Below are 12,681 nucleotides of genomic sequence, written 5' to 3'. Positions count from 1 at the left end.
TATTTTCTCAGTCCCTTTCTTTTTCTCTTCTTCTTCTGGGACCCCTATAATTCAAATGTTGGTGTTTTTAATGTTGTCCCAGAGGTCTCTGAGATTGTTCTCAATTCTTTTCATTCTTTTTTCTTTATTCTGCTCTGCAGTAGTTATTTCCACTATCTTATCTTCCAGGTCTGTTATCCATACTTCCACCTAAGTTATTCTGCTATTGATTCATTCTAGAGAATTTTTAATTTCATTTATTGTGTTGTTCATCATTGTTTGTTTGCTTTTTAATTCTTCTATTTCCAAGATTTTGGATCATCTTTACTATCATTACTCTGAATTCTTTTTCAGGTAGACTGCTTATTTCCTCTTTATTTGTTTGGTCTGGTGGGTTTTTACCTTGCTCTTTCATCTACTGTGTATTTCTCTGTCTTCTCATTTTGCTTAACTTACTGTGTTTGGTGTCTCCTTTTTGCAGGCTGCAAGTTTGTAGTTCCCATTGTTTTTGGTGTCTGCCCCCAGTGCCCCCAGTGGGTAAGGTTGGTCCAATGTGTTGTGTAGTCTTCCTGGTGGAGGGGACTGATGCCTGTGTTCTGGTGGATGAGGCTGGATCTTGTCTTCCTTGTGGTTGTGTGTTTTGAGGTGTCTGTGAACTTATTTTGTTTTTAAGCAGCCTCTCTGCTAATGGGTGGTGTTGTGTTCCTGTCTTGCTAGTTGTTTGGCATAGGGTGTCCAGCACTGTAGCTTGCTGGTCGTTGAGTGGTGATGGGTCTTAGCATTGAGACGAGATCTCTGAGAGAGCTTGCACCATTTTGATATACGTGGGGCCAGGAGATCTCTGCTCGACAAATATCCTGAACTCGGATCTCCCACCTCAGAGGCTCAGGCCTGACCCCTGGCCAGAGGACCAAGATGCTGTCAGCCACATGACTCATAAGAAAAGGGAGAAATAAAAAGAAAGAAAGAAAGAAAGAAAGAAAGAAAGAAAGAAAGAAAGAAAGAAAGAAAGAATAAAGTTATCAAAATAAAAAAATTATTACAAATAAAAAATTTAAAAGTAATTTAAAAAAGAAAGAGAGAAAGAAAGAAGAGAGGAACAGAATGAAAAAACAAATCCACCAATGATGACAAGAGCTAAAAAGTATACAAGAAAAACAAAACAAAAATAAATGGACTGTCAGAACCCTAGGACAAATGGCAAAAGCAAAACTATACAGACAAAATCACACAAAGAAGTATACATGTACACTCTCACAAAAAGAGAAAAAGGAAAAAAATATATATATATATTTTAAAAAAGGAAGAGAGCAACCAAACCAGTAAACAAATCTACCAATTATAATAAGCTCTAAATACTAAACTAAGATAAACATAAAACCAGAAACAAATTAGATGCAGAAAGCAAACCCCAAGTCTACAGTTGATCCCAAAGTCCACCACCTCAATTTTGGGATGACTCCTTGTTTATTCAGGTATTCCAGGGATGCAGGGTACATCAAGTTGATTGTCGAGATTTAATCTGCTGCTCCTGAGGCTACTGGGAGAAATTTCCCTTTCTCTTCTTTGTTCACACATCTCCTGTGGTTCAGCTTTGGATTTCGCCCTGCCTCTGCATGTAGGTCACCTGAGGGTGTCTTTTGGGAAGTCTGAGGTCTTCTGCCAGCATTCAGTATCTGTCCTGTAGGAGTTGTTCCACACGTACATGTAGTTTTGATGTATTTGTGGGGAGGAAGGTGATCTCCACGTCTTATTCCTCCACCATCTTGAAGGAGCCTCTCGAAGATTTTTTTTTAACCTTAGCATTTCAGTAAAACAGACATACATGAAGTGTATAAACATAAGTATATAGTTTGATTAATTTTCATAGTGACAACACCAATATATCCAGCACAAATCAAGAACAGAACATTAACAGCATCCCAAAGTCTTATTTATGCCCTCTTTCTTTTACTGTCTTCTCCTAAGAGTACCACCATCTTAACTTCTTAAAACATAGATTCATTTTATCTGTCATTAACTCTCTCTCACCAAACTTGGTATTGTCTAACTTTCATGTTAGTTATTCTGATGCATGTGTAGTTCAGGTTTTAATTTGCATTTCCTTGGTGACTAAAGAAGTTGAGCATCTTTAATATTTATTGGCCATTTATACATTCTCTCTTGTGATGAGCATACTCAAATATTTTGCTCAACCTTTTTTTTTTTTTTTTTTTTTTTTTTGTCTGCACTGTGCAGCATGCAGGACCTTAGTTCCCTGACCAGGGATTGAATACATGCTTCCTGCAGTAAGAGCATGGAGTCTTAACCACTGGACTGCCATGGAAGTCCCTCAATTTTCTATTGAGTTGCTTGACTTTGTCTTATTGATTTGTAGAATTATAAACACATTAGAATACAAGCCCTTTGTTTTATATATAGCAAAATCTTCCCTCACTGTGTGGGTTGCCTTTTTACTTCTGAAAATGTATCTTTTGCTGGACTAAAGTTATTAAACTTCAAAAAAGTCAGTTTTGGGGGCTTCCCTGGTGGCGCAGTGGTTGAGAATCTGCCTGCTAATGCAGGGAACACGCGTTCGAGCCCTGGTCTGGGAAGATCCCACATGCTGCGGAGCAACTAGCCCGTGAGCCACAATTACTGAGCCTGCGCGTCTGGAGCCTGTGCTCCGCAACGAGAGGCCGTGATAGTGAGAGGCCAGCGCACCGCGATGAAGGGTGGCACCCTGCTTGCCACAACTGGAGAAAGCCCTCGCACAGAAATGAAAACCCAACACAGCCATAAATAAATAAAAAATTAAAAAAAAAAAAAAAAAAAGGTCAGTTTTCACTTCGGATTCTTTATCATTTAATATTCCTAAGAGAGGAATAAGGCATCAAATAACAGTTGATGTGTGTCCTATCTAAAATATTGTTGGCTACTCCAGCCAAATAGACGTTCTACAATACTTTATTTTTAAAGCTGTGTTTTATCTTTCACATATATTTAATGCATTTGAAATAGATTTTTGTCTGTGGTCTTAGATGGGGGTCCATATATAATTTTTCCGAGTAGTTATCCAGTTTACATTTCATCATTTATTGGAAAGATCATCTTTTTCCCAGTCCTATGTACTGTCTGTTCCATTTGTCATAAATATCAGATAACTTGATATGTGTGAGTCAGTTTCTGATTCTCTATTTCATCATTTTCATCCATTTGCTTTTCCTTGAATCAATATCACATTATATTACTTTAGTTTTATGTCTGGATAGCAAGTCTTCAGTTTATGGCTTCGGCTTTTTTAGAAACAGCTTGTCAATTTCAGGAATTAAAATTTTTAAAAAACTGCTTTAAGTTTTATCAAATTTGTATTAAATCTAAGAAGTAGTTTGGAAAGAATTGACATCTTTATGCTTTTTCCTATTTATAATCTAATCTATCTTTCCACTTTAATTTTTCAAATGTTTTGTAGATTTTAGTGGTGAAGTCTTATATATCTTTCAACTGATTTATTCCTATGAATTTTTTTCTTTTTATTTGGGGAGGGTATTGCAAATCATACTTTCAAGTTTTTCTTTTCCATTTAATTATTGGAGATATATATGTATATACATATGTGTGTGTGTGTGTATATATATATATATATATATATAACTCTGATTTCTTTAAAATATTTTATTTTTTAGAACAGTTTTAGGCTTACAGAAAAGTTGAGGACCTAGTACAGAGTATGTCCCTTACCCAGTTTTCCCTGTTATTAACATCTTGCATTCTTAGGATACATTTGTAATAATTAGTAAATCAAATTGATACATTGTTCATAAATAAAGTCCACAGTTCATTCAGATTTCCCTAGTTTTTATCTAAAGTCTTTCTGCTTAAGGATCCCATCCAGGATACCACATTACTTTTCTTTGTTGTGTTTCCTTAGGCTTCTCTTGACTGTGACAGTTTCTCAGAATTTCCTCATTTCTGATGATGTTGACTGTCTTGCAGGGTACTGGTCAAGTATTTTGTAGAATTACCCTCTATCGAAATTTGTCTGATGTTTTTCTCATGATTAGACTGGGGTTGTGAATTTTGGAGAGGAAGGCCACAGAAGTAAAATGTCATTTTAATTATATCATGTTAAGTATATCTACTATCAACTTATGTTTACATAAGATACATTTGCAATAAAGTTAGATTTTTCAGGTTACAATCTTCACTCCTTGGGATCCTCAATTTTCTAAATTATTTTTTTAATTGTATACATTAAGGTTCATTTGCTGTAAAGCTCAATACATCTTGACAACTGCATAATGTCACTTATTGACCACTATGGTATCACACAGAATAGTTTCATTACCCTAAAACTCTCCTGTGCCTCACCCATTCAACCCTACCCCCTACCTCTGAACCCCTGGCCACCACTGATATTTTTTACTGTGTCTGCAGTTTTACCTTTTCCAGAATGGCATATAATTGGAATCATACAGTATGTAGCCTTTTTAGACTGGTTACTTTCACTTAGCAATATGCATTTAAGGTTTCTCCACATCTTTTTGTGACCTGGGAGCTCATTTCTTTTTATGGCTGAAAAACATTCTGTTGTACAAATGTCATTTGTGTACTCATTTACCTATTGAAATCATCTTTGTTGCTTTCAGTTTTTTGTGATTATGGATAAGGAGGCTATAAACATTTTCATGCAGATTTTTGTGTGGATGTAAGTTTTATAATAAGTTGGGTAAATACCTAGGAACACAGTTGCTTGATCATATGGTAAGCATATGTTTAGTTTTGTAAGAAACTGTCAAAATGCCATGCAGAGAAGCTATACCATTTTGCACTCCCATCAGCAGTGAATGAGAGTTCCTGTTTTTGGCCACATTCTCACCAGCACTTAGTATTTTAATTTTTTTTAACCACTCCAATAAGTCTGTAGTAGAATCTCATTATTGTTTTAATTTTCAATTTCCATATTACAAGAGATTTTGTGCATTTTTTCATGTGCTTATTTGCCACTTATATATCTTCTTTGGTGAGGTTTCTGTTTAGACTTTTGCCTAATTTTTAATTAAGTTTGTTTTCTTATTGTTTCTTGTATATTTTGGATACAAATCTGCTATAGTCTAAATATTCATGTCTCCCTCTGAAAATTCATATATTGAAATCCTAACCCCCAAAGGTTATGGTATTAGTAGGTGGGGCCTTTGGGAGGTGTTTATGTCATGAGGGTAGAGCCCTGATGAATGGGATTAGTGCTCATATGAAAGATCCACAGAGAATTTAGTCCCTGTCACCATGTGAGGATACAATGAGAAGTCAACAAACCATAAGAGGGCTCTCACCCAATCATGCTGGCACCCTAATCTTGGACTTCCAACCTCCGGAACTGTGAGAAATAAATTTCTGTTGTTTATAAACCACTCAGTCTGTGGTAGCAGACTGAAAGGACTAAGAAAAAGTCCTATATGATGTACATATTTTACAAATACTTTCTTCCAATCTGTCTTATCTTTATATTCTCTTAACATTGTCTTTCATAGAACAAAAGTTCTTAATTTTAATGACGTCCAACTCATCAAATTTTTTTTTACATTCATGTATCATACTTTTGGTATTGTATCTAATAACTCATCACCACGCCCAAGGTTACCTAGATTTCCTCCTATGCTTTTTTCTAGAAGTTTTATAGTTTTCCATGTTAATTGATCTATAAATCCATTTTGAGTTAATTTTTGTGAAAGGTAGTTAGATGCCTATATTAATATTTTTTTAAGCATATGGATGTTGTGAAATGTTGAATAACGTCCCCCTTGCTCCCAAATTTATGTCTACCTGGAACCTCAGAATGTGATCTTATTTAGAAATAGGGTCTTTGCAGATGAAATTAAGGTAAGGATCTCAGGATGAAATCATCCTGGGTTAGGGTGGGCCCTAAATTCAATGACTGGTGTCCTTATAAGAAGAGGATAGGACACACAGAGACAGAGTAGAACAGCATATGAAGATAGAGGCAGATACTACAGCGAAGCATCTATAAATCAAGGAATGCCAAGGTTTATTGGAAACCACCAGAAGCTTGGAGAGAAGCAGGCAACACTACTGACACCTTGATTTAGGACTTCTAACTTCTAGATCTGTGAAAAAATAAATTTCTATTGGTTTAAGCCACCAAGTGTGTAATAGTTTGTTATGACATCCCTAGGAAAGTAATCAGACATCCAATTGTCCCAACAACATCATTTGTTTAAAAGACTGTTCTTTCTCCATTGAATTGCCTTTGTGACTTGGTCAAAAATCAGCTGACTATATTTGTGGGGGTCCATATCTGGACTTTCTATTCTGTTCCATTGACCTATTTTCTATTCTTTGGCCAATACCACACTGTACTGATTACTGCAATTTTATAGTATGTCTTGAAGTCGGGTAGTGTCACTTCCCCAACTTTTTTTTTCTCTTTCAGTAGTGCTTTATTCTGGGTCTTTTACCTCTCCATATAAACTTTAGAATCAGTTTGTCAATATCCATAAAATAACTTGCTGGAATTTTGATTGGAATTGCATTTAATTGACAGATCAAGTTGGGAAGAACTCATATCTTAACAATACTGTGTCTTCCTGTCCCTGAATATGGAATATCTCTCATTTATTTTGTTCTTTGATTTCATTCATCAAAGTTTTGTAGTTTCCCTCATATAGATCTTGTACATATTTTGTTAGATTTATATCTAAGTATTTCATTCTGGGGCTGCTAATGTAAATGGTATTGTGTTTTTAATTTCAAATTCCACTTGTTCTTTGCTGATATACAGGAAAGTGATTGACTTTTGTATATTAACCTTGCAATTCTACAACCTTCTTATAATCTCTTATTAGTTCCAAGAGTTTCTTTAGTTGATTCTTTCTAATTTTCTACATACACAATCATACCACCTGAGAAAAAAGATAGTTTTATGTCTTTCTTTCAAATCCGTATATCTTTTATTTCTTTTTCTTGCTTTATTGCAATAGGGAGAATTTTCAATATGATGTTGAAAAAGAGTGGCAAGAGGGGACATTTTTGTATTGTACCTGATCTTAGGGAGAAAGCTTCAAGTTTGTCACTATTAAAATATGATACTAGCTGTAAGCTTTTTGTAGATATTCTTTATCAGGTGGAGAAAGTTTCCCTCTATTCCTAGTTTACTGAGAGTTTTTATCATGAATTGGTGTTGGATTTTATTAAATGTTTTTTCTGTATCTATTGATATGATTCCATGTGACTTTTCTTTTATAGTCTGTTGATGTGATGGATTACATTAATTGATTTTCAAATGTTGAACCAGCTTTGCATACCTGGGATAAATCCCACTTGTTTGTGGGGCATAATTCCTCTCACACACTTTTGGATTCAGTTTGCTATTTTCTTTAGGATTTTTCCATCTATGTTCATAAGAGATATTGGTCTATAGTTTTCTGTTCTTTTAGTGTCTTTAGCATTTTCTTTTTATTCTTTTTAGAGTTTCCATATCTCTGCTTACATTATCCACATGTTCTTGCATGTTTCAACTTTTCCACCAGAGTTCTTAATATATTAATCATAGTTATTTTCAACTTCCTGTCTGGTAATTTCAAATTCTAAACTGTCAACTGAAAGAGAAACACACAACATAAAAGCTGTGAGTTAAATTTTCTTGGAAGACATTATTGAGGGACTATAGCCCAGGAGACAGCCTCTCAGATTGCTCTGAGAAACTGCTCTAAAGAGGTAAGGGAAGAGATAGGAACATATATATATATATATATATATATATATATATATATATATATAAGCTTTTTTGCTGGGGAAAACATGCAGTCAGGCATAAAAATACCACTGCTAATCACAAGGACAGACATCTCAGGTTAATGATTTCAGTACTTTTCTATGAATGGGAAGATGCAAGAATCTGGGGTCATTGAAATTTTTCCTTAGATATTGATCTTAACTATCTAGGGGCTGGTATATCCAAAGCAAAGAATGCTTCCTGTTTTCTCCATCCTGAATTCCCCTCAGGTTCACTGTCAGTGGGTGACTGCAGTGGCTAATGGCTTGATCCTTGTAGAACTGGGATGGCAGGCAACAATTTTTACTTTATAGTCCTATGTTTGAATCTGGTTTAGATGCTTGCTTTGTCTCTTCACACTGCTTTTTTTTTTAGTATGCCTTGTAATTTTTTTTGGAAATCCAGATGTGATACATCAAATAATAGGAACTAAGGTAAATGGAGATTTAGTGTGGGTTTTACAGTAATCTGGCTAGAAGTTGGATTGTATTTACTGTTTACTGTAGGTCTAGGTTTCAAGGGCTTCAAAGTCTTGTAGTTTCCTTGTTTTTTTCCCCAGTTTTTTTTTAATTTCCCTAAGAACTCCTTATTTATTGGAGTCTAAGCCTGGTAGCCATTTCAGCTCTAATCCACTCTCATATTTTAGCCTTGTTGATATGGAGGTAAAGAGAGAGGGAGGGGAAGTTTTAAAATATCTTATGGCTAATCCTTATTCTTTTAGTAGGCCTGTGTCCCTTGGCTGTGACCTTCACAAGTTTTTTTACCTATTTTTCTCCTCCTTCCTCCCACTTAGATCAGTCAGGAAAGCTAAAGGAAACTGAAATTAGGTCATTGTCCTTCCACCCACGTGAGCTAAGGCCCTGGTAAGGTCTTTTACCCTGGACAGTAGGTCTTTTTATGGAAAATGCACTGGGCTTATTTCAAAATGGCAACTTTCCCCTCCCCTTGCCAAAGATATGAGGTGATTTTTTTGGCTCTTCACCATGAGAACCTGGTGGAGTTCCTGCTGGTGAAACCTATGGAACGTGGGGTCCTCCCTAAGCCTGGGGCCCTGAGGAGTTTATCACCCTCGATTTAGGTCACACTCAGCCTCCAGAAAGTCATCAAAATTATGATTACTCATAATAAAATTACTCATTTTATGTTGGTTAATTTATGTTGCAACTTTTGGACTTGATAAATATTTATTAATTAGGTATTATACAACAAAAACATTTCTAGGAACTATCAGTGGTGAAGAAGATAGGAGAGTTCATTTTCTAATGGGGGAAGAGAGAGAATAAAAAGATAATTATAAAACAGAGAGATAAGTGCTATGATAGGGGTAAGTCTAGGTTAGTATGAAGTACATTTCTCTTAATTCATACTGGGTTTTATTTTCAGATAATCGACATAGGATAAAGCACAAAAATAATGAGACAGCTATATTGGGAGAAAACGTGACGATTTTCTGCAATTTAACAACTCCAGTAGACGTTGTTTAAATTACCTGGCAGAAGATCCAAGATTCTTTGCCACAAAATATTGGCACGTATAGCAGTAAATATGGAGAAAAGACTCTTCCACCATACATAGATCGGCTACACTGTGAGGCCATCGAACCCAATTCCTCATTCATAACTATCCGAGAGGTGACATTTGAAGTCGAAGCCTGCTACAAATGTTTATTTAATGTGTTCCCACACGGAAGCCACGGAGGACAAATCTGCCTTAACATTATAAGTATATAAATTTTTATGTGGAGTCAAAATCATGGGGATGTGGTCTTTGAAGGTTAAGATCCAGAGAAAGAATTTTAGAGAAGGAAAGACTATAATAGAGGTCATTCAGCTGAAGTCTTTTATTATATAGAAGAAAAAAAAAACAGAAGTCAATGATGGTCACATAATTTCCCTTTTTTTACACAGTGCAAGACCAGGCATAGCATTAAGGTCTTCTGCCCTCTCATCTAACTTTTTTGTACTACACTGCACTGGCTTCAATCCATTGGATAAATCTCATGAGTGGCATCAGGGTTTTCATTGGGAAAAGAGAGGAAAAGAAAAAGAGACAGCAGAGAAGAAGAAAGAAGAAAGACGATGCTAAGAGAATAAGAATTTCCCAGTCTTCAAATTAACAAAACGTTGAAGGGGTAGTGATAGTGTCATAGAGTTCCCTCATTATGTTTCTATAAATTTAAAGTATTATGAGTTTATTTAATGTAATTTTAAGTTTGAACGGAAGTGGAGATACAAATTGTTCCTCTCAAATTGGAGGATAGTGAATATAGGAGATGGAATTAGGAGGTTTTGTAATATGTGAGGAGAGGTGTTTGAGACGGACATGTTTTCAACATTTTGGTTTCATATGAAAGTTTTGGAAAGTCCATCTTTAACACCATAGGAATCTAGGGGGACATATTTTTAAATTTAATTTTGTTTCTCTCTCTCTCTCTCTTTTTATTTTTATTTTTATTTTGCCTCAGCTGTATCTGAATTAAGAACTGAACTCCAGTCCAATCTTGACTCGGAAGATTTTCTTAGATTTACTTACTTGGCTGTGGGAAAACCTGCTCCTCAAATATCTCTTTTCCCATTACAAGTCTTAATTAATCCACCAGAGGAATCCCTTGCTCTGAACCCCAGTGGCACAGTTACTATCACTGAAATGTATAACGTCTCCTTGGAGACTGTGAGGTCCCTAAGACTCCGACACCTGATTGTGCACATGGATCATCCTCTAAGGAATGAAGAGAAGATCATTCCTCTGTCAGTCAAACAAGAATGTAAGTAAAAGTAATAATCAAAACAAGGGGGACTATTTATCATTAAAATTCACTACCAGAAGTGTTTGCATAGTCATCAATTTTTAAAAATCTAAATCAGGGTCATACACACACACGGTTAAAAGAATCAAATAATGAAGCTATGATCTACTCCAGCCCTGCTTCCAGGGGTAACTGTTCTTACATGGAAAATTTTGAATTGATCTCCCTTACATGTTTTCCACTGAATTTCTACCACAGTCTATGAAGATTAGGCTCCTTCAACTTTTGTTCCTCCCAATATAGTCCCTTTCTTCACAGTACAGTTCTTTTACTACTTACCTCTGCAACCTTCAACAGCATGATTAAACCTGTGTTTTGCTTCATTTACCATAGAAAGTCTTTCTTAGCTACCCACTTCTCTTTTTGCCCACCTTCCTTTCAAGCTTTGTCAACTGTATCTTCTGTTTCAGAACCATAATTAAGCAGTCTAATTTTCCTAAAGAATGTAAATAATAATTTAAATATATTTGTATATTTAAATAATATAATTTTCTATATAATTTAAACAATTGTTTTCATATTCCACCTGAAAATCTTTTAAAACTAGAACTTTTAATCTCTATATATTCAGTATATATACTGAGGTATTTCGGTTTTAATCTACCACTTTATTATTTGTTTATTATCTGACCAGTTTTATGTCTCTTTCTCTCTCTTCCTCAATTCTTTTAGATTATTTGTTTTTATTTCATTTCCCTCCTCTATAGTTTGTTAATTATACATTCCTATACCCTCTTTAAGAGGTTGACTTGGAGATTATAACATATATCCTTGAAACCTTCTCTTACTATCCAATTTTATACTGGCTATTATCTTTTCATCTTTTTTATTTATTTATTTATTTATTGGCTGCGTTGGGTCTTTGTCGCTGCACATGGGCTTTCTCTAGTTGCAGCAAGCAGGGGCTACTCTTTATTGCGGTGCCCAGGCTTCTCGTTGCAGTGGCTTCTCTTGTTGCAGAGCATGGGCTCTAGGCATGTGGACTTCAGTGGTTGTAGCACATGGGCTCAGTAGTTGTGACTTGCAGGCTCTAGAGTGCAGGCTCAGTAGTTGTGGTGCATGGGCTTAGTTGCTCCACAACATGTGAGATCTTCTGGACCAGGGCTCGAACCCGTATCCCCTGCATTGGCAGGCAGATTCTTAACCACTGCACCACCAGGGAAGTCCCATCTTTTCATCTGTTGTAACTGCATTTCCATAGCCTCCTTGTCGACAGGGCTCTTGTCACCGTGTTCAGTAATTAATGTGCTTTGACCCAGTTTTCAGAAATTCAAGAAAGCACAGTTTCTTGCCCTCATTACATAGCCTTAAATACTTTTTATATAAATAGAGAAGAGCTCTTGGCTTATCTGCCAACTGGAGTTTCCATCTCTTCCTGCAGAAGATATCTACTGTAGGTGCTTATTATTCAGATAGTAATAGTTCAAATCCTAGACTTTATAATGAGAGTGAAATATTTTCTTTCTCCAAAATACACATTGAGAAGGCAAGTCATTACTTACAGATCATTTTAGAAGCAAGACTATAGTACCTCTGCATATCTTTTGCCGAAAGCACAATCTAATGACTTTTCCAGAATCTTATTTGATGGGACAGCTTGCAGTAGAACTTAGGGTATCTTAATTCCCAGTCTTATATTTTGACAGCTTTCATAAAATTGCTATATGTTCAGAGTTGGTGAGAACATTAAGTAAGTCATGTTAGTCAGCCCGCTTATCCTATTTTATTAAGATATCTTTAACATAATCTATACTTTTGGTTTTTATAAACTCAGGAAAATGATGACAAGATTAAAGTATCTCCATAATTTGTCACATTCATCCAAGAAACAAAAAGCATCACTAGCCTTCAGTGATGTTGAATCATAAATTTTGAATGAGTGAAGGAGACATCACATCTTTTGGAAATATAACAGTTTTTGTACATAGCCAACTACAGGAGTATTGGAATGAGTAGTCTAGTAAGCAATCCAGATGGGCTAAACATAACCTCATTTAGGAAATCTCATCGATCTCTGAATTAACCTCTGGGCTAATCTAAATAAAGCACAAAATGAAGGCTAGCACCAAATGAGATGGTTGTAAAACATAATACACTCAGACCACCAAAAACTACCCTCTTCTGT

General features: G+C 35.6%; 1 pseudogene; it reads left to right on the top strand.

Moving 5' to 3' along the window:
- The window catches only part of LOC132365432 (OX-2 membrane glycoprotein-like), a 44,056-nt pseudogene that overhangs the window by 6,185 nt on the left and 25,190 nt on the right, over nt 1-12,681 (top strand).

This window comes from Balaenoptera ricei, chromosome 4, assembly GCF_028023285.1.
Source record: "Balaenoptera ricei isolate mBalRic1 chromosome 4, mBalRic1.hap2, whole genome shotgun sequence".
Lineage (NCBI taxonomy): Eukaryota > Metazoa > Chordata > Mammalia > Artiodactyla > Balaenopteridae > Balaenoptera > Balaenoptera ricei.
Note: the sequence above shows the minus strand (reverse complement) of the source record. Positions and strands in the feature narration are given on the sequence as shown.